Source organism: Mustela erminea, chromosome 21 (assembly GCF_009829155.1).
Source record: "Mustela erminea isolate mMusErm1 chromosome 21, mMusErm1.Pri, whole genome shotgun sequence".
In the NCBI taxonomy this organism is placed as follows: Eukaryota; Metazoa; Chordata; class Mammalia; order Carnivora; family Mustelidae; genus Mustela; species Mustela erminea.
This window is the reverse complement of record NC_045634.1, coordinates 3,164,549-3,189,798: the sequence shown is the minus strand read 5'-3', so window position 1 is coordinate 3,189,798 and position 25,250 is coordinate 3,164,549. Positions and strand designations below refer to the sequence as shown.

Below are 25,250 nucleotides of genomic sequence, written 5' to 3'. Positions count from 1 at the left end.
ACACACACATACATACATACATATTTGGAGAGAGCAATAACTGCCTCCAAATTCAGGGACTAGAGCCAGCCTGTGGAGAAAACCTTGCCATCCAGAAGGAAAAGGAAAGGGGTATCCAGAGGCAATTAGGTCAAGCTTTGAATATGTATACCGGTGTCCCTCTGGTCATCCCAAATTCCCAGAGATGCCAGAGAACATGGGGATCTCCAGCCTGAATGTCTGAATGCCATATTCATTTGGGTAGTAGAGGCTTTTAAATTTTTCTTAGACTCTACTCCATTTCACTTTCTTTGGCTATAATCATAAAATGTTCAAAAATGATAATGTATTTCTCTTGGGTGACTCCATAGAGTAAATATTTTACACACAATTTACCCAGAAACCCAAAAACGATTTGCTGAAATCGGCCCAAACGCAAATTTGCCACCCTTCTGAGAAAGTGAATAAAGCTTCTTGAGTGGTGAAGTAGAATCATGTGAAAATCCACAGTGCAAAATTTTAAAGCACGCATATGTTCACCGAACTCAATGAGTACAAGCCATTTTAAATTATTTTTACATCTAAGTAAACATTACCAGCATTACTTGAGTTATATAATTTGCTTTACAATTGTCCTCTTGTTGCTACTAAAATTCTAACTCAATATAAGTGACACATATCATTTAAAATGATTGCAGTTCTAAGGGGGGTTGCTGCCAAGCTGGGAACAAGGGGAAAAGGACAGGAAAGGCCGGAAGACACAAAGCCTGGGTCTGCTTCCAAGGAGTTGAATGATAAAGAAGTTATTAATGATAAAGATAACCATTCATTCATAACACAGAAATAAAAATAGTGGGTAGTCTTACTCTCAGGTCTGAAGTATCAAATTCATGTATGCAAAAGCACTTTGGAGATATGCAGATGAGCCAACATCTGTGTGGAACCTAAGTACAGATTTAAAGAATAAAACCAATGAAAATGAAAGATATATATATATATATATATATATATATATATTTTCAATGCATATAAGTAATCATGAACATGCATATGTTCAAATATATATGCATACTTATATACAACATATGTATATATACACATAGACATAAATATCCCATATATATAACCACACAAGTCAGAACAAACATACTTACTCAGATTGGGTCTTCCTCAACATTTCTGTAAGTGGGCTCATTGGTCCTGTCAAAATGTGGAATAAATAGTTGTAGTAGACTTTAATTCATCTCCTTAAATATGGTGATGTTTTATAGTCTGAGCTGAAAGTTGGTTTCACAGTAGTACTAATATAATCACTTTACTTGTTGACTTTAGGGAAATGTTAACTTTAATAAAGAGAAAGAGGGTGAGAAGTATTTTCCCTTCTCCCATCCACGTGGCTATCCAACTTTTTTTTTTTTTTAATGAAGTAGAAAGGAATATGAAATCAAGCAATATCACCTCAAACTGAGTTAGCTTCTGATGATTTTGACAAGAGGAAAATTTAAGTATTTCCCCCATAAATAGCCATCTCAGCAAGTAGTGAAGGTAAAATTCCTATAAGTAGAAAGCAAAGACTTCAGGAGTCCATAAAAACTAACAGGTGTTTCAACCACACTTGAAGCAGCAAGACGAGAAGGAAGCTGGAAGTTCTGATTTGCGGTGGTTCTGAAGAACAAAGCCGCCATTGGCAAATACTTTGTAGGGGCTACAGGGCTGTGAAAGACCAATGATAGACATGCAAATGTGAAAGGGCCCTCAATACACTCAGCAGAGCTGAGTTTCCGCAGGCTGGGGGGGGAGGCTTTGGGGAGATAGCCGAAAGCATATACCCTGAGCCAAAAATAACATTTGTGCTGTAAGGATGTTTAGGTAGAGCTGAAATGAGCCATTGAATGCTTTTTTTAATAAGTGCCATTGGCTTCTGAAAGGGCAGCAGTAATGCAAATTTGAAGTTTGCCTTAGTTAATTGGGGGGAGGATTCACCAATTAATCATAGGCAGAAAACCACATTTTTTAAAAAAGCGTCTTATTGATGAAATTCTTTTTAAAACAAAATAGTATACTCAAACATCTGAATCTGACTACCTGAAAAAGATCAGGAAGGCTTTTCAGTAACCTCTCTAATTCACCCAAGCTGAGATAAATAGTGAGATCAATAGTTAAGGTTGCTTACACTCAGTGCCTGGAACTTAGTGCCTGGAACTGCCTTTTTTTTTTTTTTTTTAAGATTTTATTTATTTATTTGACAGAGAGGCAGGCAAATACAGAAGGAAGCAGGCTCCCTGGACAATGCTGGGGCCTCAATCCCAGGACCCTGAGATCATGACCTAGGCCAAAGGCAGAGGCTTAACTCACTGAGCCACCCAGGTGCCCCTAGAACTGCCTGATTTTGACCTCACCCCTAATAGTGCTGCCCAGGGCAAAGAACAGTGCTAGTCACCACCACCACCCTCACACCCGCATTTACCCCAACCCCACCCTCCACCCTCCCCCTTAGCCACCCCCCACTTCCTCTGTCCTTTCACAAGCACAGCCCTGAGAATCATGGAAAGGAGTTCACTGAACATCCCTATCTTCCTTTGGAAGTTCAAGGGAGCAGAATGAGGAAAACCTTCCTTCTCAAGCCGGCTACCAAGTGTGTATTAAAGTGAATATCCAGAATTTTGGCTTCCTGCTCTGCAAAATGAAAATTTAGAAACTGCAAATGTCTTTTATTAATAATTACATTTTTACTGATTCAGAAAATACACCTGGTGTATTTCTTCTTGACTTTGGTGTTGACATTTTTTTTAATTGTTTTAAAGTTGTGTATCAGTTTCTGTCTCAAATGAAGGTATAAAGAGAGTTTTCAATAGAAATAATAACGTGTGGATGAGCAAAGCAGAATGTGAGCTGGAAATGTGTAAAGTTACCTACTCAGTTTTTCAACATTTTTTCCGTGAGTTTCACATGCAATGATATAATTCTTTCTAAAAGGAACTCATTATCAGTTGAAATGTTTAAATAAATATTTTGACTAAAAATATATTTCACACACATACATAGATGATGAACCATATTTTTGCAAAGAACTTCTGACAACCCTATCCTAAATTTTGCAGCTTGGAAAACATCATATCAACCCTCATTGTCTTCCTCCTGATTCCCTAACATCCAGGAAATGAAATAGTAATTCCTGTAACTTTCAAGTGAGGTCTACCTGGGTTGGTTTTTGGATGAACCCTATTCCCATTCATCCCACCTCTCCTTCCCAAGCTTTCTATACCTCATTCAGAGGGACATCAAGGTCTGGGAATTCAATAGCCTGAGAGCTATTGGGAATAGAGCATTGGGAAATGCTCTATTGTGTCTTGGGAGGTATAGTCTCAATAAGTGATTTGCTGCAGACTTAGGAGAAAATGGGAGATTCCCAATCAGAAAGGCTTGCGAGAGATTGTTTCTCTCCCAATATTTTGTTGGCCTCGTCTACCCAAAAACCAGATAGTGAGGTAGTAGACAATTATACTTCAGGAGAGCAAAACCACCTCCTGGAGAACCAAGCTAAATTTTGTGGTTATATTACATAGCATCTTTAATTACTGCTACAGTGAAGTTGGCCAGAAATCCATCTCCTTACATACTGGAGAATTTAAAAGATGCTTTTTATAGGTAGCACCATGCCTTCAGGAGAAGAAAAAGAGAGCCATTTTCAAGTAGCTAGTGGCTTTTATAATGTAATCCAGTCTCAGGAAATTGCCACACTTTACTTTATAAAAATATGCATTTACTTTCTTTCAAAATTGGGCCTTAGAAAAATCAAATGAAATATTTACAATAAATGAAATATCTTTCACGATAATAACGTAAATTCTTAATCTGTGCCACAGAGCTCAACCACTTGGCTTATTGAGCTCCTGGACTCTCTCAGAGGAAATCACACAATAGTGGCAATGATCAACCTTACTCAAATGTTGCCTTCTTACGTTGTGTTTAAACCTGTACATATGCACAGGCTTTCTCTATGGAGGGAGCTTTGACCTAGAGAGTGCAGATCTTAAGGACTTCTGGTTAGAAGTAGAGGAATGAACACATACATTATTCTCCTCTTCCTCCCCATAAGACAAAGAGATCTTGAGAGCAATAGAACAACAAAATATTGGAAGCTGGAGAGCTAATGGATGAATGTATAACAGACTAAGTGGTCTGCAAAGATTGAACACTAAGAGAAAAATGGAGAAATAAGATAAACAACATCTTAACATCATGGGATACTTAATAGCACCAGATACCTCTGGAAGTAGGGGTAAAAGTGGAGTTAAAATCAGAAGAAAAGCCTGAGATCTCTAGATGCCACTAATAATTTCTCCACCCTGACAGGAATAAAGATTTGTTTCCTGAAGAAAGTAAAACTTGGGTTTTCGGGACTATGGAACACCACAGCACAGACTTGGGGCAGGGGGTCGTAGGAGAGTTCCAAAAATAGCGCTTAAAGTGGAAATTTATGTTCTTAACATTGACTCTTACACTTCTCCCTCTTGGCATCCAGATTGCTGATAAGCAGGCACATAACTCTTCAGGAGGAAATTAGAAGACTTCACTGGGAAATTCAGTCAGAACAAGAGATAGGACTTAACCATACTGGCTTTGGGAGCTCCCTAATTGAAGCAACACAACCAAAACACCTTAGAGTAAAATTCACAGTAAACAAGTTCTGCCCTCTCTCCCTGGGCTTCCATGGCCTTATAGTGACCTGCTCTTAAGTACAACAGGATAGCCAAGTAGAGGAAGATCTATAATATGAAAGATAGGGGCCAACACAAACATCTGAAAGCAACTTGAAGAAAATAGTTACAGGGCAAAAACTTCAGAAGAAAGAAGAGAAAATACTTTGTCCATAAAATAAGAACAGGTAATCCTAAAAAGCAACGTTCAAAGAATAAAAACACAGATATTGGAAATTAAAAATATGACGCCACAAAGGAAAAACTCAGTATGAGAATTAAAATACAAACTGGAGGACTTTCCCCCAAAAGTAGACCAAAAAGTCAGAGAGACCGTGCAGAAGAATTCCAAATAATTTATGTAGATACTCCAACCTCAAGAAAGTGGATCAAAGGGGTGCCTGGGTGGCTCAGTCCATTAAATCATGATCCCAGAGTCCTAGAATCAAGCCCTGCATTGAGCTCTGAGCTAAGCCAGGAGTAGGCTTCTCCCTCTGCCTCTGCTGCTTCCCCAATGATTGTGCTCTCTCACTCTCACTCTCTCAAATAAATAAATAAATAAAATCTTTTTAAAAAAAGAAAGTGGAGCATAATTCCCACTCCTTAAATGTGGGTTCTGCATTAGAAACTTTCTTCCAACTAGTATGGTAAGAAATGAGGAATTTGGGGAGCAGTAACTTTACAGTGCAGAAATCTCTCAAACCTCAGCTAGGTGACCAAGGTTACCATCAACAAACAGTGATAAATCATGTTGATAAATAGTATGTCCACTCAAGATAAGGGAAGAGTGCTTTGCTTCCATGGTCTTCCTCCCAAAAATACACAACCCTGGTCTAATCACGAGAAAAACATCAGACAAATCCCATTAAGAGACACTTTAAACTGTTAAGGTCACTGAAAACAAGAAAGGTTTTTGAGAAACTGTAACAGCCAAGAGAGACGTAAGGATATGTGACAACTAAATGTGGTGTTGAAATCCTGCTTAAAGTCCTGGAATAGAAAAAGAACATTAAGTGAAAACCAAAGAAATCTGAAGAAGTTACGGATCTTAGTTAATCATGATGTATCGATATTGTTCATTAACTGTGACCAGATGTACCATGCAAATGTCCACAACAGTGGAAACATGGATGTGGAATATATGGAATTCTCTGCACAACTGTTACTTTTCTCTAAATATAAAAATACTCTAATTTTAAAATTTATTGTTTTAATGTAAGCTTTATTGAGGTATGAGCAATAAACTGTGAGATATTCAAAGTGTCCCTCAAGGTGATTTGATACACATATATGTTGTGAAAGGAGTCCCTCCATGCAGTTAATTAACACACCTATCACCTCACATACTTTTCTTCAGGTCTTTTTTTGTTTTGCTTTAAGGTGTTTTTTTGTTTTGTTTTTCTGGTGAAAGCATTAAAGTCTACTGTCTTAGCAAATTTCAAATACATAATACAGTATTCTTATTTTTTCTTAAAGATTTTATTTATTTATTTGACAGAGAGAGAGATCCCAAGTAGGCAGAGAGACAGGCAGAGAGAGAGGGGAAGCAGGCTCCCCGCTGTGCAGAGACCCCCCCCCACCCCAGTGCAGGGCTAGATCCCAGGACCCTGAGATCATGACCTGAGTCGAAGGCAGAGGCTTAACCCACTGAGCCACCCAGGCACCCCCATAATACAATGTTCTGAACAATAGTCATTATGTTTTACATTAGATTTTATTTATCTTGTAGCTTAAAGTTGTATCTTTTTACTAACCTCTATTTCCCCTATTCCTCACCTTCTGACAACCATTTTTCTACACTTTCTGTATGTTAGTTGTTTGTTTGTTTGTTTGTTTAAGATTGCACATATAAGTGGTATTATACAGCATTTGTCTTTGTCTGATTATTTCACTTAGCAAAATGCCCTCAGGATTTACCCATGTTACAGCAAATGGCATAATTTCCTCATTTCTCATGGCTGAATAAATCTCCACTGTATGTGGATGAACTCCTTTAGCTTTTGCTTGTCTAAAAATTCTTTATGTCTTCTTCAGTTTTGAAGGACATTGTTACCAAGTAGAGTATTCTTAGTTGGCAGTTTTTTTCTTTTCAGCACTTGGAAGATCTTTACCCATTCATCTATTGATGGACACTAGGTTGTTTCTATATCTTGGCTATCATGAATAATGTTGCAAAGAACATGAGAGTGTAGTTATTTATCTTTTTGATATCCTGTTTTCATTTCCTTTGATAAATACTCAGAAGTGGGATTGTTGGATCATATGGTAGTTCTATTTTTTAATTTTTTGAGGAACTTAACATACTGTTTTCCATAGTGGTATACCAATTAACGTTCTGCTAACAGTGCACAAGGATCTCCTTTTCTCCATATCCTTGCCATAACAGACATAAGGCAATATGTCATTATGGTCCTGATTTGCATTTTCCTGGTGATTAATGCAATCGAGTACCTTTACATGTACCTGTGGCCATTTGTATGTGGGGAAAATGTGTATTCAGTTCCTCTGTCCATTTTTTAATTGAATTGTTTTGCTGTTGAGTTGTATGTATTCTTTATATATTTTGGGGTATTAACCTCTTATCAGATGTATGATTTGTAAATATTTTCTCCCATTGCAAACATTTTCTAACCATTAGGTAGGTTACCTTTTCATTTTGTTTGTTGATGGTCTGCTGTACAGAAGGTTTTAGCTTATTGTAGTCCCTCATGTTTATTTTTACCTTTGTTTTCTCTGCTTTTGGTGTCAGATCAAAAAAAAAAAAAATTGCCAAGGCAAATATCAAGGACTTACCTGTTTTCCTCCAGCAGCTCTATGGTTTCAGGTCTTATATTCAAGTACTTAATCTATTTTGAGTTGATTTTGTGTATGGTATAAGATAGAAATCCAGTTTCATTCTTTTGCATGTAGCTATCCAGTTTTCCCAACATTTATTGAAGAGGCTACTTTTCCCCATAATATATTCTTAGCTTATTGTAAATTAACAGATCATACATGCATGAGCTTATTTCTGGGCTTTCTATTCTATTCCATGAATCAATGAGTCTGTTTTTATGCCAGTACCATACTGTTCTGCTTACTATAATTTGTAATATAGTTTGAAATAAGGAGGTATGATGCCTCCAGCTTTGTTCTTTTTTCTCAAGATTGCCATCTCTATTCAGTGTCTTTGTGGTTCCATACAAATTTTAGAATTCTCTGATTTTATTTCTGCAAAAATGCCATTGAAATTTTGATGAAGCTTGTACTAAAGTTCCCTACTGTTATTATACTGCTGTCTATTTCTCTTTTCAGGTCTGTTTATTTGCTTCATGTGTTCCTATGTTTGATGTATACATATTTATAAACATATCCTCTAGTTTGCCTGACCCTTTTATCATTATATAATGACCTTCTTTGTCTTATATCACAGTCTTTGGCTTGAAGTCTATTTTGTCTCATATAATTTTAGCTACCTACACTTCCTTTTGATTTCCATTTACATGGAATATCTTTTTTATTCCTTTATTTTCACTTCTTGAAGCTGAAGTGAGTCTCTTAAAGACAGCATATAATTGGGTTTTGTTGTTGTTTTTTTTTAATCCATTCAGTGAGTATGTATCTTTTGATTGGAGAATTTAGTCCATTGTAGAATTTATACTTACATTTAAAGTAATTATTGATAGGTCTAAACTTACTATTATGATTTTGTTAGTTATTTTCTTGACTTTTGTAATTTCTTTGTTCCTTTCTTCTACTCTTGTTTCCCTTCTTTATGATTTGAAGATTATCTGTGGTGGTATGTTCATATTCCTTTCTTTTTATCTTTTCTGTATCTACCATAGTTTTTTTGCTTTGTGGTTAGCATGAGGCTTATATACAATATCTTACCATTATAAACTGGTAACAACTTAACTTCCAATGAATACTAAAGTTCTATATGTTTAGTCTCCTCCCCCCCACAAATTTTATGTTTTTGATATCTATAATTTACATCTTTATACCTTGTGGATATCCATTAAATTATTGTAGCTACAGGGTTTTTTAAATACTTTTCTTTTAAACTTCATACTAGATTTATAATTGATTTACACACCACCATTACATTAGAATATTCTCTTTTTTTAAGATTTATTTTTTCATTTCAGAGAAAGAGAGAGAATGTGGGGGGAGCGGCAGAGAAGAGGATCTTCAAGAAGACTCCCTACTGAGTGTGGAGCCCTACACAGAGGGATCTCAATTCCATGACCCATGACATCATGACCTGAGCCAAAACCAAGAGTTGGACACTCAACTGACTGAGCCACCCAGGCAAGCCTAGAATAGTCTTAACTTACCTATGTATTTACTTTTTTTTTTTTTTTAAAGATTTTATTTATTTGAGAGAGAAACAGTGAGAGAGAGCATGAGCGAGGAGAAGGTCAGAGAGCGAAGCAGACTCCCCATGGAGCTGGGAGCCTGATGCGGGACTCGATCCCGGGACTCCGGGATCATGACCTGAGCCGAAGGCAGTCGTCCAACCAACTGAGCCACCCAGGCGTCCCCCTATGTATTTACTTTTACCAATGAGATTATACTTTCATATGTTTTCCTCTTACCAATCAACATCCTTTTGTTTCACTTTGAAAAGATCCCTTTAATATTTCTTGTAAGGCTGGTCTAGTAGTGTTGAACTCCTTTAGCTTTTGCTTGTCTAAAAATTCTTTATGTCTTCTTCAGTTTTGAAGGACATTGTTACCAAGTAGGGTATTCTTAGTTGGCAGTTTTTTTCTTTTCAGCACTTGGAAGATATCATCCATTTCCTCTGACTTGCAAAGTTTTTGCTAAAAAATCTGCTGATAGTCTTCTGTGGATGCTCACAGACATAACAAGTTATTTTTCTCTTGCTGCTTTTAAGAGTCTTTGATTTTAACTTTTAAAAATTTAATTACAGTGTGTATCTGTGTGGGTCTCTTTGGAGTCCTCTCATTTGAAACTGTCTTCAACCCCCAGGTTAGGGACATTTTCACCCATTGTTTTTTTAACAAGTTTTCTGTCTCTTACTTTCTCTCTTTTCCTTCTTTGACACCTATAATGCAACTATTAGTCCACTTGATGATATCTCATGAGTTCCTTAAGCCTTCTTTACTCTTTTTCCTTCTTTTTTTTCTTTTTGTTCCACTGATTGGATGAATTCCGCTATCCTGTCTTGGTGTTCACTGATCCTTTCTTCCACTTCATTTAGTCATTGATCTTTTCTTCCATTTCATGTAGTCTGATATTGACTCCTATATTCAATTATTCAGTTTAATTATCATATTCTTCAGCTCTATGATTTCTGTTTGGTGCTCCTTAACATTTTCTATCTCTTTATTCATTTTTTCACCTAGTTAATGCATTGTTCTCCTGACTTCAGTAAACATTTCTATAACCATTACTTTGAACTCTTTATCAGAAAATCACTTATTTCAGTCTCACTGAGGTCTGTCTCTGGAATTTTGTCTTGTTGATTGTCATTGTTTGGCACATATTGCTCTGGTTTGGGGTGGGGGTTTGTTTGTTTTTCATTTTCCTTGAATTTAGTGTTAGTTTCTGTACAAAACAGCCACTTCTTTAAGTCTCGAAAGAGTGGTCTCATGTAGAAGATGAATCTACAATCCAACTCGTGGCCTTAGTTGTCTCTCAAATCTTTGTGATTGTCGAAGTCACCTTATTTAGTCTTAGTGGCTCCCAGTAGTTGAAAGTATGCCAAGACCTGTCAGTATCTCAAAGGGGAAGACCTACATGCAGGTGATTGGAAGTCAGGCCCTCAGGCAACAGCTTTTATAATATGGCAAATAGGCCTCTTTCAGGGAAAGACTGGGAGGTAGACATTTCTGTCAGCTCTCTCTGTATTGAGCAGTGGAAGAACAGCCAGTTAAGATCTGGGGCTTTTTGTTTGTTTGTTTGTTTGTTTGCCACAGTTCTGCAGGAGCCCACAAGCCCAAGCCTCACTGGCCACCAGAGCCAGGCATTCAAGGTGATTGTCCTCTGGGTGGTAGCCAAAAGAGGCTGGGTGTGATACATGTATACAAGCCCCTTCCCAGGGAGATACTGGCAACCCAGAGTGGGCAAATTAAAAATCAGAAAGAAAAACAAATTCTGTAGAGAAAGTTTTACCCTCTAAGGTCCAAAATCTGATAGAACAGAGAAAAAATGGAAAGGAAAACTTCAAATAAATATTCTAGAAAGTTGAGTTTCTATGTTCAAAGTTCCCACAAAGGACCTAGAAAGGTCGTTGAAAGTAGATTTACCTTAAGATCTATCATCATGACATTTCAGACCACTGAGGTTAAAAGATGCAAAAAACCTAAGAAAGCAAAACCAGTTTTTATATAAGGGGTCAAAATTACATTGGCATCAGACCTCTCTATAGAAATACTAAAAAATAATGCTGTATTCCCATTAGAATTCTAAAAAATAATCACAGAAATGTTGTTGCTCTCATCTCAGTATATCACATCAGTAGAAAAATTAAGTTGACTTGTCTCGGTGCTGGTCATGGTAACCTTGATGACCTTTGACCAGTGTATCTGCCATGTTTCTCCACTATAAAAGTAAAAATTTCCTCCTTTGTATTTGATTAGTATTTTGCTGGGAGATAGTCTTATATTACCCCAATAGTCTCTCCTTCATCCTCAAACTTCCACCCATGAACTCTACGATCCATTGACAATTCTGTACCTATATCAACTACTTCATGATGTTTGCCAAACAATCCTACTATTAGTTGAGATTCTTCTGATTAGAAATACTTTCCTTTCTCTTCCATTTGTTTAGTTATTCATTTATTTACTTATTTTCTTATACTAGCAGGAACTTTGGGTTTCTTTTTTATTCAGTATGTTTTAACCCACTACTGTAAATGTTCATTTTAATGCTCAAATTTTCCTAAATTTGCTTAGTGGGAATCCCTTTGAACAGGCTCTTGTATTCTTTTGACATGTCCCTTAACTCTTCAAGCACTACCTTATTTCCTAACACAGTAATATATTTCAGGTCCATTTTTTATTTTCTTTGCATCTGTCTAGGTTCATTTATTTCTCTATGGAGATATATACATATACTTCTACAATTATCTACATATCTACTTGGCGGTTTTACATATAGATAAGGATATACACACACACACAAACACACACATCCATGAATTCATCCTGATACTTCCAAATTCTAATATAACACCTCAGTATTCTTTTAGCTCCCTCTTGCCATACTTATAAGTCCCTTCTCATCTCTTTTTCTCCATGTTTATCTGCTTTATTCATCTCTTCTTCTCTATATATATCAGCTTTCCTCACTTCTCCAATCCACATTATTAAAAAAAAAAATATATATATATATGGTTGTGAATAGTTTCTAACTTTTGAGATACAACTTCAGTGAAACAGACAAAACCAGAACTTTCCTTGTCTTTCTAACTTCAAAATTCCTATGAGAGAGTGAATGGCCTAGTCTCAGCCCTAAAAGTGGCTTAAAAATAGGGTAATGTGGTGTAAACCCAGCATTGTGGATGCAGTAGGGAAGAATCAGCTCCCAGAATAGGGATGGGAAGTTCCTAAAAGAAGTGGGGCAATGAAAGGGAAAACAATAGATGTTTATCACAGGCTGAGAACTGAACACATCAACAGTAGACCTGAACAGGGAATATGGTGAATGCTAGAAGCAGTTCTGGTTTGGTAAGCTCTGAGTCAAGACAACAATTATTCATTAGAGATTCCAGATTAAAAATAATATTAATAATATTAATAAACCAAATGGGATCTATGAAAAAAAAAATACAGCAAAATGAGAGGAGAAGAAACTTGATCCAAAGATTCAGAGGCAGAACATACTTTTGAAAATTATTTAATGCAAGACTCTGGAAACTAATTCATAAAACTTTTTGGTATTCTCAAAAGAATGTAAAACCAGAGGCAAGTATTCTTAAAAATAAAAGATGAAAGGATAACAAGCTGAGGTGAAAAGAAATATGGTTGAGTTTTTTTTTAATGTTAAAAAAACTAAAAGTATATCAGCAGATCAATTAGAATACAGAGGGAAGACCCAAGAGAAGAAATTTATGAGAGAAATTTCATGTATGTCCCTAGATCAGAGCCTGTTACAAAGTAAGTTCTCAAATATCTGTAATACAAACAATTAATCAAGCTGAGGTTATTCCTTATTAAAAAAAAAAAAAAGAAGAAGAAGAAGAAGAAAAGAAAAAGAAAGAAAAGAAAAGAAAAAATGAGAACTGGAACTCAAGCAACAGCTTTATGTATATGTAAAATATATGTAAGCAAAATACATTAAAAAGCAAAAAATAAAGAGTGGGAATGCATATTGAAGGAATAAACTATGTTCTAATCAAAAAACAATGAGCAATGACCCATGTCAAAGCGTATCTTAGAATTTTTAAATTATCAGATACAAATAAAAATTTCTTAAAACTCAGAAATAATATATTTTTGAAAAAATGGGTTTTCTTCAAAGGAATAAGCACTAGACTATTTTAGAATTCTGTACCACTATACTAAATGTCAGGTGAAAATCTACATGGTTTTGAGAAGAAAAGATTGTGGCCCAGAATCACTCCCAGGTAAATTATCTTTTACGTATAAATCATACAATCAAGGGGTCTGAATCTACATAATCTTCCTTAAAGAGTCTTAAAACATCACAGAGCTAAATGAGAGTTTAAGAATGGAGCAGTTGTGGTATAAAATGACAGTGAGCAATTATACCAAACAAACAATTAGGTATGAATAGTTGTTGCAAGTCTGGTTAAATAATTAATTGCAAATGTTAGAAAATCACTTCTGAAACAGAAGATACATAATGTAAAAATAACAATTTAGAAACAATAATCTGATGATTTCACAGATGAATTCTTTCAAACTTCCAAGGAACAGATAATTCTTGTGCTATTTAAACTTTTTCAGAGCATAAGAAAAGATGGAATCCTTCCCAGTTAATTTCACAAAGTCTTCAGAACTCTCAAATCAAAACCTAAAAATGTACAAAAAGGAAAACTACAGGCTAATCTCACTTGCTATTTTAATCTAAAAGTCTAACTAAAATATTAGCAATGGAATCCAACAGTATATTATAAGAATAGTACTCCATGTCCAAATATGATTTATTCCAGGAATGAAGAATGATTCAAACTTTTTCAATCAATGTACATTAACACAACAATGTCAAAACATATGAATATCTTGAGGGAAAGTAAAAGGTATTTAAAGGAATTTTATAGTCATTTCTGATTTGTTTTAAAGACAGTAAAAATAGTAAACTGAAATTAAAAGCCTGCTCCCTTACCTAATATAAAATACTTATTTTGGATGAAGTTCTACTATTACACTTGATGATGAAACATTAGATAAATCTTCTTTAAAGTTAGAGACAAGGGGTGCCTGGGTGGCTCAGTGGGTTAAGGCCTCTGCCTTCAGCTCGGGTCATGATCTTGGGGTCCTGGGATCGAGCCCTGCGTCGGACTTTCTACTCAGCGGGGAGCCAGCTTCCCTTCCTCTCTCTCTCTGCCTGCCTCTCTGCCTGCTTGTGATCTCTGTCAAATAAAAAAAATCTTTAAATAAATAAATAAATAAAGTTAGAGACAAGACATGGATATTATCTATCACCACCATTAACTAACATGAAAGTTCTAACCCACACAATAAAATAAGAAAAAGAAATCATATAAATTCATGTCTAAACAGAGGAAAGTTAAATAAATTATTTGCAAATGATGTTAACTTATACCTGCAAAATCAACTGAAAAAATAAGAACAATTAGAAAGGAAAAGTGTGAAATTACAAATATCTATACAGAAATATATATATCTTTCCTGTATACCATGAAGGAAAAAATAGAAACTATAAAGCAGAAGATACCACAAATGCAACGAAACAATCAATACCTAAGATTCCACTTTAACTAAGTTATTGATGTCTGAACAAGATAGTTCTATCAGCTCATGCTTTGACACACATCTTGTCAATGACAGATAACATGTAAAACAAAATATTGGAAAGCTATAGATAATTCAAAAATAAGATACACATCACCACAGATCAGAAACTGAAGAGAAACACAAAGGAAGAATAAAGTTGAAGCTATGGCCTGCTAGGCTTTCATCTAGGAACAAACAAATGGGTCCAGAATTCAGCTCCTTAACAATAAAGGGCACTAAAGTACTCTATCCAAGACAGGGGAAAATAGCCAAGCTCACTAGTTGAAGCCAGGAGACAATGGAGTGATATCTTTAAAACCCTAAGGAAAGATGATGTCAACATAGCTTATAATTAGCTAAACCATTATTCAAGAGTGAGGACAAAGTAGAACATTTCAGATCTACAAACATAAAAAGATTTTATCTGACAGCCCCTTGCTAAAAGAGCTACAAATAATGTGATTCAACAGAAAGAAAAGCAAATCCAGAGGGAAGACATGGTATATAAGAAATAATAGTAAGAACTAAAAATGGATAGATTTGTTGGTAAAATTAACATATACCTATCTATATGTATAATGTATACCATTTAATACGCATATACATATAGACACTATAATTAGTAACTATAGGTAATTTTTATGTTTGGAATAAGGTAAAAATGAAAACTCTAGACATGAACTGTCCAATATGGTAGCCACCAGCTATATGTGAGCACTGAGTACCTGAAGTGTAGCTAATCTGAACTGTAGTATGATGAAACATAAAATATACACTGGATTTCAAAGAATTAGTATAAAAAATAATGTAAAATATCTCATTAATTTTTTATATTGATTGCATATTAAAATGATAATATTTGGTTTATGAGTTAGAGAAAATATTTTACAAAAATTATTTTCACTATTTCTTTTTATTATTTAAACTGACTACTACAAAGTTTTAAATTACATATGTGGTTCTCAGTAGCAATGCTCTAGATAACAATGTCAAAATGATAGAGTGGTAAGGCAGAAGACAAAGGCTTTTTCTAAAGAGTTGCCAAGAACTGATAAAATTTCTATCATGTTTAAGGAAAGAGAAGGCACACTAAATAACTACAGGCTTTGTTACCAAAAAAATTTATCCTTAAATATAGATGTTTCAAAAGAATAGAAATATCAACCAGAGTTTCCAAACCACCTTAAAAAGGAAAAAAGGGAATGTAGAAATTTTCATCAATGCATCAAAAAAAGGAAATATGGGGTACAATAAAAGACAAAGAAAAGGATGATTTAAAAAAAAGATGGCAGAAATAAGTCCTAATTTTTAGTAACTACAAAAATGTAATCTCAACTTTAAATTCAACTTCTTTGAAACAGTACAAGAGGGACTTTCTACCCCAGAAGTGGGGAACATAATTTTTAAATTACACATGAAATTTTTACAAAAATTGAACATATTTTAGATTTCAAAGGAAGTTGCAAATTATTTCAAAGAATCAATGACACAAACCATAGTCTCTAATTTGGTCAAATTAAACTATAAAGCAATAATAAGAGAGTTTTTAAGAAATGTATGTTTGGAAATTTCTAAATGAACTCTGAAATGACTCATGGAATAGAGACAAAATTAAAAGGGAAATGTTAAATATTAGAACTGAATAACAATAGAAGTGGTACACAGGAAAACTAATGGAACACAGTTGAATCAAAATTATAGTTCTAAAGTCAGTCTGGAAAAAAAAATGTTAAAGGTAATGATTAAATACTCAACCCACAAAGCAAAAGAGGACACAATATCTTATATCAAAGAAAATAAAAGAGGGAAAGGAGTTAACAGCTAAAATTAATTAAATAGAACACAAATAAATCATACTGAGTATCAATAATCATGAAAGATTGTCTTTATAAACATTAATAAAAGAGGGATGCCCGAGGGACTCCGTCAGTTAAACATCTGTCTTCGGCTCAGGTCATGATTCTGGAGTCCTGAGATCAAGAGCCACATTGGGCTCCCTGCTCAATGAGGATCCTGCTTCTCCCTCTGCCTGCTATGACCCCTGCTTGTGCACTTGAGCTCTGTCTCTCTCTGTGTCAAAAAAATAAACAAAATCTTTAAAAATAAATAAATAAACAATAAAACAAATCTGGGGGGCGCCTGGGTGACTCAGTGGGTCAAGCCTCTGCCTTCAGCTCAGGTCATGATTTCAGGCTCCTGGGATGGAGCCCCACATCGGGCTCTGCTCAGCGGGGGCCCATTTCCCCCTTCCCCTCTGCCTGCCTCTCTGCCTACTTGTGATCTTTCTTTCTTTGTCAAATAAATAAATAAAATCTTAAAAAAAAAAAAACAAACACAAATCTGCCATAAGACTGCCAAGATAAAAGAGAAAAGGCACATATCAACAATATTTAAAACAGAAAGAGGGAGATAATCTCAGAACAGTAGAGTTCTAAAAATTATAAAATAATAATGTGAATTAAATGCTAATGTAATGAACAGGACAAATTTCTAGAAACACAATTAAATACCAAAATTGTGTTAAGAAAAAATAGAAAGCTTCAACAAACAGCTTAGAGAAATTGTATTAGTAATCACAAGCTTTTCCCTACAGCAGGTAAAAAGCCAGAGTGGTTGTTTTGTTTTGTTTTGTTTTGTTTTGTTTTTAAGATTTTATTTATTTATTTATTTATTTATTTATTTGACAGAGAGAGAGATCACAAGTAAGCAGAAAGGCAGGCAGAGAAAGAGGGGGAGGCAGGCTCCCCGCTGAGCAGAAAGCCCGATGCAGGGCTCTATTCCAGGACCCTGAGATCATGACCTGAGCTGAAGGCAGAGGTTTAACCCACTGAGCCACCCAGGTGCCCCAGCCAGAGTGTTTTACAGGTGGATTTTCCAAAATATTCAAGGAACTCTTTTACAAACTTAAAAAAAGAAAGACTATCTAGTGCATTTATACTCTGGCATCGTATAATCTTAATACTAAGTGGAATGAAAGGATGATTTGATATCAAAATAGTGATAATAGATTAAAACAGAAAAGATACAAGATCATTTCAATAAATACTGAAAACATGTTTGATAAAAGTCAATATCCACCTATGCAAAAAAAAAATCTAAAGAAACTGGGAATAGAAGCTCATTTCCTTAATCTCATAAACTGTATTATTAAATGTGATACAAAAACCTATTAAACATCATAATTCATGATACAACTTTAGAAGCATTAACAATAAAGTCAGGAGTGAGACAAAGATACCCACCATCATTGCTTATATTCAGGATTGTAGAGGAGGTCGTGGCCAATACAATAAGACAAAAGTATAAAGCAAATAATAATTGGAAAAGAAAATTTAAACTGTCCTTATCCTCAGATGATATTTTTCTACATGGAGAACCAATCTAGAATACTACAAACCATTCTAACTGATTAATCAGAGACATCAGTAAAATTCCAAAATTAATAATTTACAACTCTACTGGAAATTATAAACAAAAAATTCAGGAAAAAGTTCCTTGAAGGAGGGAAAACATGAAATTAAGGAAGAATATACTGGAGGCTTCCACTCCATAAGAAATGTATTAATGTTTTTTTTTAAATCCAAAGTAAATATAATAAAATGTTAAGATTTGATGAGGCTGGGTGATGAGCAAAAGTCTGTTTGTAGAATAATCTCTACCACGGTGAGGATGACTGAAGTCCTGGGACTTTGAACCAAACAGGAAGTGTATACTGAATTCAACAAGGTGTAATTAATAGCTACAAAAGTGTGGCCAGGGCATACAAAATTTCACAAGGACCTGAAAGGAATATGAAATGGAATCAGGCAGAAAATAGATTTATTGTGCCTAAACACATGGGAGGTTGCAGAACTGACATCCAAACGTAAACTAATACTATATCTTGAACTCAGAAAAGATCAATCCCTTCCAAAGGGTATGGACTCAGAGCTCCTGTTTTTCTGTGGCTGATAAAAACTGAGTCAATATGTTGCTGAGTGACTCCAGGACAATCAGATCTAAGGTCTGGCCAAAAATCTCTGGCCCATGGGCAACTTTATATTCTGCTAAAATCTTCTCCACGATTGGACTGGAGTAGTAACTTTTGTTATTTTTTCATTCTGGGATTTTTTTTTTAACCTTAGGAGAGTTTAGAATAAAATATAAAGATGAGTTAATAACTGAATTTTCTTAATATTTTGGTGTTACATTCAAAAATAGGTTTTTATAATCATTAGAACAATCTGTATGTATTTGGTATTTACAGTAATTGCGGGGTTTAAGAGTTTTGGGCATATGAAAGAATCTAACAGCTTAAAGTTGTGATTCCATTTTACAACATGCAATTAGGTAATTGATTTTATAGTGGTAAGTTGAAAGGTATAAGAGAGTTTAGCTAAGTATTTAAACAGCACTGGAATGTTTTTAAAGATTTGCCATATTTATCAGTTTGTTCTATCAGACTTAATAGAGCTGTTCAGCAATGCTGCTTAGAGGCATTTGAAGTGTTGAAAAGAAAATCAACTGTGTTAAACTTAATAAATACAGCTTTCATGACTGAAGGAATTTAATTAACAGGGGTGTAAATGGGACTGATTGTTTAAGGGGATATGTTCTATTCATCTTGTATTAATTAAACTTTAATAAAAGGAAACTTTAATTTTTTTGTATTTTATTAATTTTATGAATAGAATAATAGGCTTGTAATGTGAACTAAAATGATTACAGAAAATCTAGTTTTTTAAATTTATAATTTGAATAAATCAAATATTAACATTCTGCACATAATTTTTTTCTCTGCATAAAAGCTACCCTGAGGAACACTCAGATATCCACTGTAAATGTGCTCATAATGAAAAAAATAAAATATCTCTCAATTTTTCAGTTTTTATTTACTTTTTAATTTTTATTTATTTTATAAGTAATCTCTCCACCCAACATGGGGTTCGAACTTACAAGCCCAAGACCAAGAGTCACAGATTCTACCAATTGAAACAGCCACGTGCCCCTCTCTCAATTTTTTTTAAATGGAAAATACATACAGGTTCCATCTTTGTCTTCAGCAAGGAATCTGCTTGAGATTCTTTTTCTCTCCCTCTGCCCCTCCACCCCACTCTCAAATGAGAGCAAGAGAGTGAGGGGGAGAGAGAGAGAAAGAGAGAGGGCAAATGCACAGTTGGGCAGAGGGGCAGAGGAAGAGGGAGAAGCAGACTCCCTAATGGGCAGGGAGCCCAATGCAGGGCTCAGTCCCAGGATCCCGAGATCATGACCTGAGCCAAAGGCAGACACTTAACCAATTGAGCCACACAGGCACTCAAATAAATAAATCTTTAAAAAAAAAAAAAAAAAAAGCAAGAAAAGAAAATATATACAGACTATCTATATGTAAAACTACAATATTTTCTTGGAATTTTTTAAAAATTATAAAGCTCAAAAGAAAAACATTTTCCTAAATGAGAAATTCTGTAATAAAAATATGCCAATATTCCTTCAACTAACATAAGACATTTTCAATTAAAAAAGTGACAAGATCTTTTACTTAACAAAATTATTCCAAAAAATAATTTTTAAAATTAATCAAGATTTACCAAAATTATTTGAAAAATGAAAGTAAAAGCCACTCACTTTGCTGTTAATATATGGACAAGTATTATAAAATTTGAATACTTTAAAAGAGTAATTCTGACTCAAACTAAATAGATAAAATAGATAACATAGATAAACTACAAAACCTGAAAGAAAGCTCAAAAGTAAATCTGTGTGTATCTATGCCTGAAAGCACTTTAATTTGTAAATATAGAATAAAATAAAGGTTATGTTCTAGGCAATGCTTCTTCTACTCTTAATGTAAGTGAAGCTGCAGTACAGTAACCTCTCCAGTGTCTAGCCACCCTTTTACTCACTCCTTTACTGGGGAAATTTACAGGACATGTATCTACTGGTACAATTGGGAAGATACTGGTTATCATCAACCTGACTTTCTTCCTCCACTTGAAACTGAGCTATCCAGGAGGAGCAAGCATTCTACCCTATTTCCAGGCACAAGCTCTTTCCTCGTGCAGAGAAGGCTGCACAAGGGAGTATTTCAATCCATTAGCTGAGTCCATCTGCCTGAACCAAGGTTCAGTCAACAGTCTCATTAGGCTCTCATATTAAAATGCAACCTTCAACATAGTATTTATCAGAAATAAAGACTGGCTTCCATCATCTCAATTTCTTCAGAACCTTTGCGGAGAAGAGATATGCCCTTCAGAAATCCCCAAGGTCAGTGCATAGGCCAAAAACATTTAGAGCAGATTGTTCCCTGTGGGCACCTTGATTCCAACAGAAAAGATAAAATCAAACTAAATATGCTTGATTGTTTTTTGCAAATTTGCTAAATAAAGAAGTCACTCAACTTCCTCAGGAGTGGAGTGAGGAGAGAGATAGAAAGATATGAGTAGTATCACACCAATAGACTTCCTCCACCTGCAGATAAAAATATTTAAAATTGGGAAGAACCATTCCTCATTATGAAATATTTTACTTCAATGGGAAGAGGACACATTAATCAATAAAACAGTGCTGGAAAAACTAGTTAACTAATTGAAAAGAGAACAAAGTTCAAGTCCTACTTCATGCCATACACTCAGATAAATCATGTATTGATTAAACTGTTAAATGGAAAAGTATTATGTCAAGAATTGATGAACATACAGGCAAATACTTATCCAACCTGAGATTTGAGAGGAAGTAAGGCAAAAGAAAACAAAGAAAAAGATCAAGTATTACTATGTCAAAATGTAAGACTTCTTTATGTGAATAAATATCATTTATAAAATGAAAATCCAAGTCACTGAGTACCATGAGTACCCAGCAGGGACTGAAGATGGAGAGAAAGAGGAGGTTTGGAGGCAGATAATGGAGTCGGATCTGGGGAGTCCTTTTATGCCACAGAAAAACTTCTAAAGTCATGGAGAAGCCAGCAAACTATCACAAAGATTTTAGTGCTTGCTCCCAAAAATGAGGAAGTGAAATAGTCAGCAGATCCTCTCCTAGAGAGTAATATTAAAATGAGTGCACCTGGGTGGCTCAGCTAGTTAAGTGTCTGCCTTCAACCCCAGTCATGGTCTCCAGTCCTGGAATCATGTTGGGCTCCCTGCTCAGCAGGGAATCTACTTCTCCCTCTGCCCCTCCCTCTGGTTCATGTTCTCTCTCCCTCTGTCTGAAATAAATAAATAAAATCTTTTTAAAAAAATGAAATGTAGATGTATTATTTTTTTTAAATAATCAATTATTTGAAGAAACTGGTAAATCAGAGGAGAGCTTCCTCTTGAAAGACTACAACTTCTTCAGATAAGAATTGTGTTTATGAGTTGTGGTCTTTGGGCTTTTTGATTTTTCATTTTTGGGTTTTGGGTTTTGTTTTGCCTCGGAACACTCCCCAATCCTCATGGCTATGAGTAAAAAAAATTTTTTAATGAGCCTTGAAAATTCAAAATGTCAGAAAAAAAAAAAGAGTTCAAGTATGGCAGGTAAGTGGAAATTTAGGGTTAAAATCCTGGAAGCAAGAAAACTACAGAAAGTGTGGGACTAAAAATTTGTATACAAACTATGTTCCAAAACCCTAAATGAGCACAAAACTAGGCATGTGTCAGGAGGAGGAAAAGGCACCAGGGAAAATATTGCCATTCCAGGAGTCCAGGTTAAAAAACACAGTAACTGGAAACTGAAAGAACTGAGCAGTTTTATTAGCTACTATACAGCCTGGAGAAAGCAGAGTTTTCAGTCTGAATCAAGACAATTAACTATCTACCAGGACAATAGCAGCAATATAACAAAATTCTTAGAAGAATATAATAGAACCTAGCACCACTACAACATTGTATCTATGCTACTGAGTTTTCAACCAAAAATTACTAGATACAAAGAAATGAGAGTAAGGTAGTCAACAGAAATTGACTCTGAATGGCCCAACATGTTGAATTTGGCAGACAAAGATTTCAAATAATTTTTAAATATATTTAAAATAGTAAAAGAAAATAAACACTAGCAATTAAAGAAAAATGTAGTTCTAATGAGCAAACAGAATCTAAATAGAAAAATGGAAATCATGAGAAATTCTAGGGCCAGAAGTATAATAACCGAAATGAAAAATTTACTAAGTGAGTTCAACAATAGAATAAAGATTGGGGAAGAATCCACAAACTTGTAAATAAATCACTGTAAATAAATCAGTAGAAATGACCTAGTTCAGATAATAGATTTAAATATTAAAAGAACATACAAGATATGTAGAAAAATACCAGTCTAACAGTCTTTTTCCTCCAGAATAAAAGGAACACAAAAATATTTAAATAAAGGGTGGCAAAGTTTTCCAAATTATGAGAAAAGCAGTAACTTACAAGTCCAAGAACCTTGATGATCCCAAACATGACAAATACAAAGAAAACCACACCAAGGGGCATCCCTGTCAACTGCTGAAAGCCAAAGAGAAAAGGGAAACTTGAAAAAGTTACAAACACTTTAAGAAACAGTCTCATAGTTTCTTAGATAATATAGAAACCTGCACTTACCATATGACCCAGCAAGTCTATTTCTAGATATTTATCCTGGAGAAATAGAACATATTTCAAATACTGATTATACATTAATGCTTACAGCAGCTTTATTCATATTAGCCAAATCTAAAAGCAACACAAAAGTTCAACAACAGATAAATAAGAAAAGAACATTTTGGTCTATATATAGGCAACATGGATAGATCACAAAAATACATACTATAATAGTTGAAATTCTAGAAGAGGAAGACACATCTATAGTGATAGAGTAATCTGCTGACCAGTGGACACCTGACTTCAGGCTTGAGAGAGTTTGACTGCAAAGTATCAGGAGGCATATTAGTTATCTATTGCTTTATAATAAATTACCCCCAAACTAAGTTTGTTTATTAATAATAATAATAAATTAACATTTATTATCTCTCACTTTCTGTGGGTCAGAAATCTGTGCATGACATAACTGGTTCCTCTGGCGCTGGGTGTCTCACAGGTTGCATTCACGGTGTCTGCTGGGTTTGTCATCTTCTTAACGCTCAACTTGGAGTGAATCTACTTCTCAGCTCATTTAAGTAGTTATTGGCAGAATTCAATTCCTTGCCAGGTGTTGGATTGAGAGCCTCCATTCTTCATGAACTGTTGCCCCCAGTTCTTTGACAAGCTGGACTCTTCATGGGAAAGCTCACAATCCTGAAGCTGACTTGTCAGAGAAAGCTAGCAAGAGGACAAAGGGCAGGAGAATGCCAGCAAGATGGAAGTCACAATCTTTTGCAACCTAATCTCAGAAGCAATATCTCATTCCCATTTACAGTTTTCTATTCATTAGAACCGAGTCACTAGGTGCAGCTCCCCTTCAACAGAAGAGAGTTATACAAGGGAAAGAATAGTAGGAGGCAGGATTCAACACACTCCCTTTCAGAAGCTGCCTGCCACAGGAAAGAAATTTATGAGCTGATGGAAATGTTGTATATCTTGTTTGAGAATAAAAACTTGTCGAAGAATATTCTCAAAATGGGTATATTTTATTATATGTATAGTTGACTTGTTTAAAGTCAAGTTACTTTTAAAAGGGGGGGGGGAGGATATTAGACCATAATCTCAAAAAATTTCTGTTAAATATGGAAGAATCTTATTTTTCTCCCAAACTCAACTAAATAGTCACTAAAGGAATATAAATTTTCAAGTACAAAAAGGACAAACAGACAATAATAGTGCTTGAGAGAATTTAGGAGAATTTTAGAAAATAATAAAGTGGATAGAGAAGTATTATCTCTTCCCACAGAACAGAGTAAGGTACTATCCTGGAATCTGGTACCTTTGAGAAATAAGCCAGTTTATCCTTCTGTATGTAGAAGAACCACAGACTATGAGGTGTGGGGCTGAGGATAAATAGAATAATAAATAGAACAATTGGACTGGCAGATTCTTTCCCCCATCAAATAATATCCACACTCATCCCATTCAAGAAACCAGAAGTTTATTTATTCTCAGGAGAGGGTCAAGATTGTGCACAGTAATGCTCAAATGTCAGGAATGAGGCCTGATCCTAAAAATAGAGAGATTAAATTAAAGATAAAATATTGATCTTAGGACACAGTGGTCATCCTCTATCTGCTCCCAGAATATTGGCTGCTAGGTATACGCCCACCCCCCACAGGAAACTGGATGATTTTTCACTGGAAAATTTTAATTGTCACAGATAAAAGACTTTAAAAATGCAGATCTGGCCACAGTAACTCCTGCACGGAACTCTTATTGAAGTACTTCTCAAAGTTGGAGGTGTTTAAGAATCCTCTGGGATCTTGTTAAAGTACAAATTCTGTTTCAGTAGGTCTGGAATGGGGCCCAAGAGTTTATGTGTCTGACAAATTCCGAGGTGATGGAGATGTTCTTTATCCCTGAGTCACACTTTAGCACCCAGGATCCCTTGTCCTCCACCCACAAGACACAAAGTGAAATCACTTGCAGGCTTTCCAGTCTCTTTTAGTCACAAGCACCCTCTCCTAACCTACCCAAACTCACTTCCCAGCATGGTATCCCCACACCACACTTCTAACCCCACTCCATTCCAGCAAGTACTCTCTCCTCCGGTCTAAAGTGCATCATTCCTTCCCATACCAGGACAA

At 35.1% G+C, this 25,250-nt stretch overlaps 1 long non-coding RNA gene across 1 annotated transcript in view; it reads right to left on the bottom strand.

Moving 5' to 3' along the window:
• Positions 1-24,592: 24,592 nt before the first annotated feature.
• The window catches only part of LOC116581790, a 111,389-nt gene continuing 110,731 nt past the window's right edge, over positions 24,593-25,250 (bottom strand). Inside the window, exon 5 of the long non-coding RNA XR_004282227.1 lies at positions 24,593-24,670. This is a non-coding gene — a long non-coding RNA (uncharacterized LOC116581790). The remainder of the gene's footprint in view (positions 24,671-25,250) is intronic.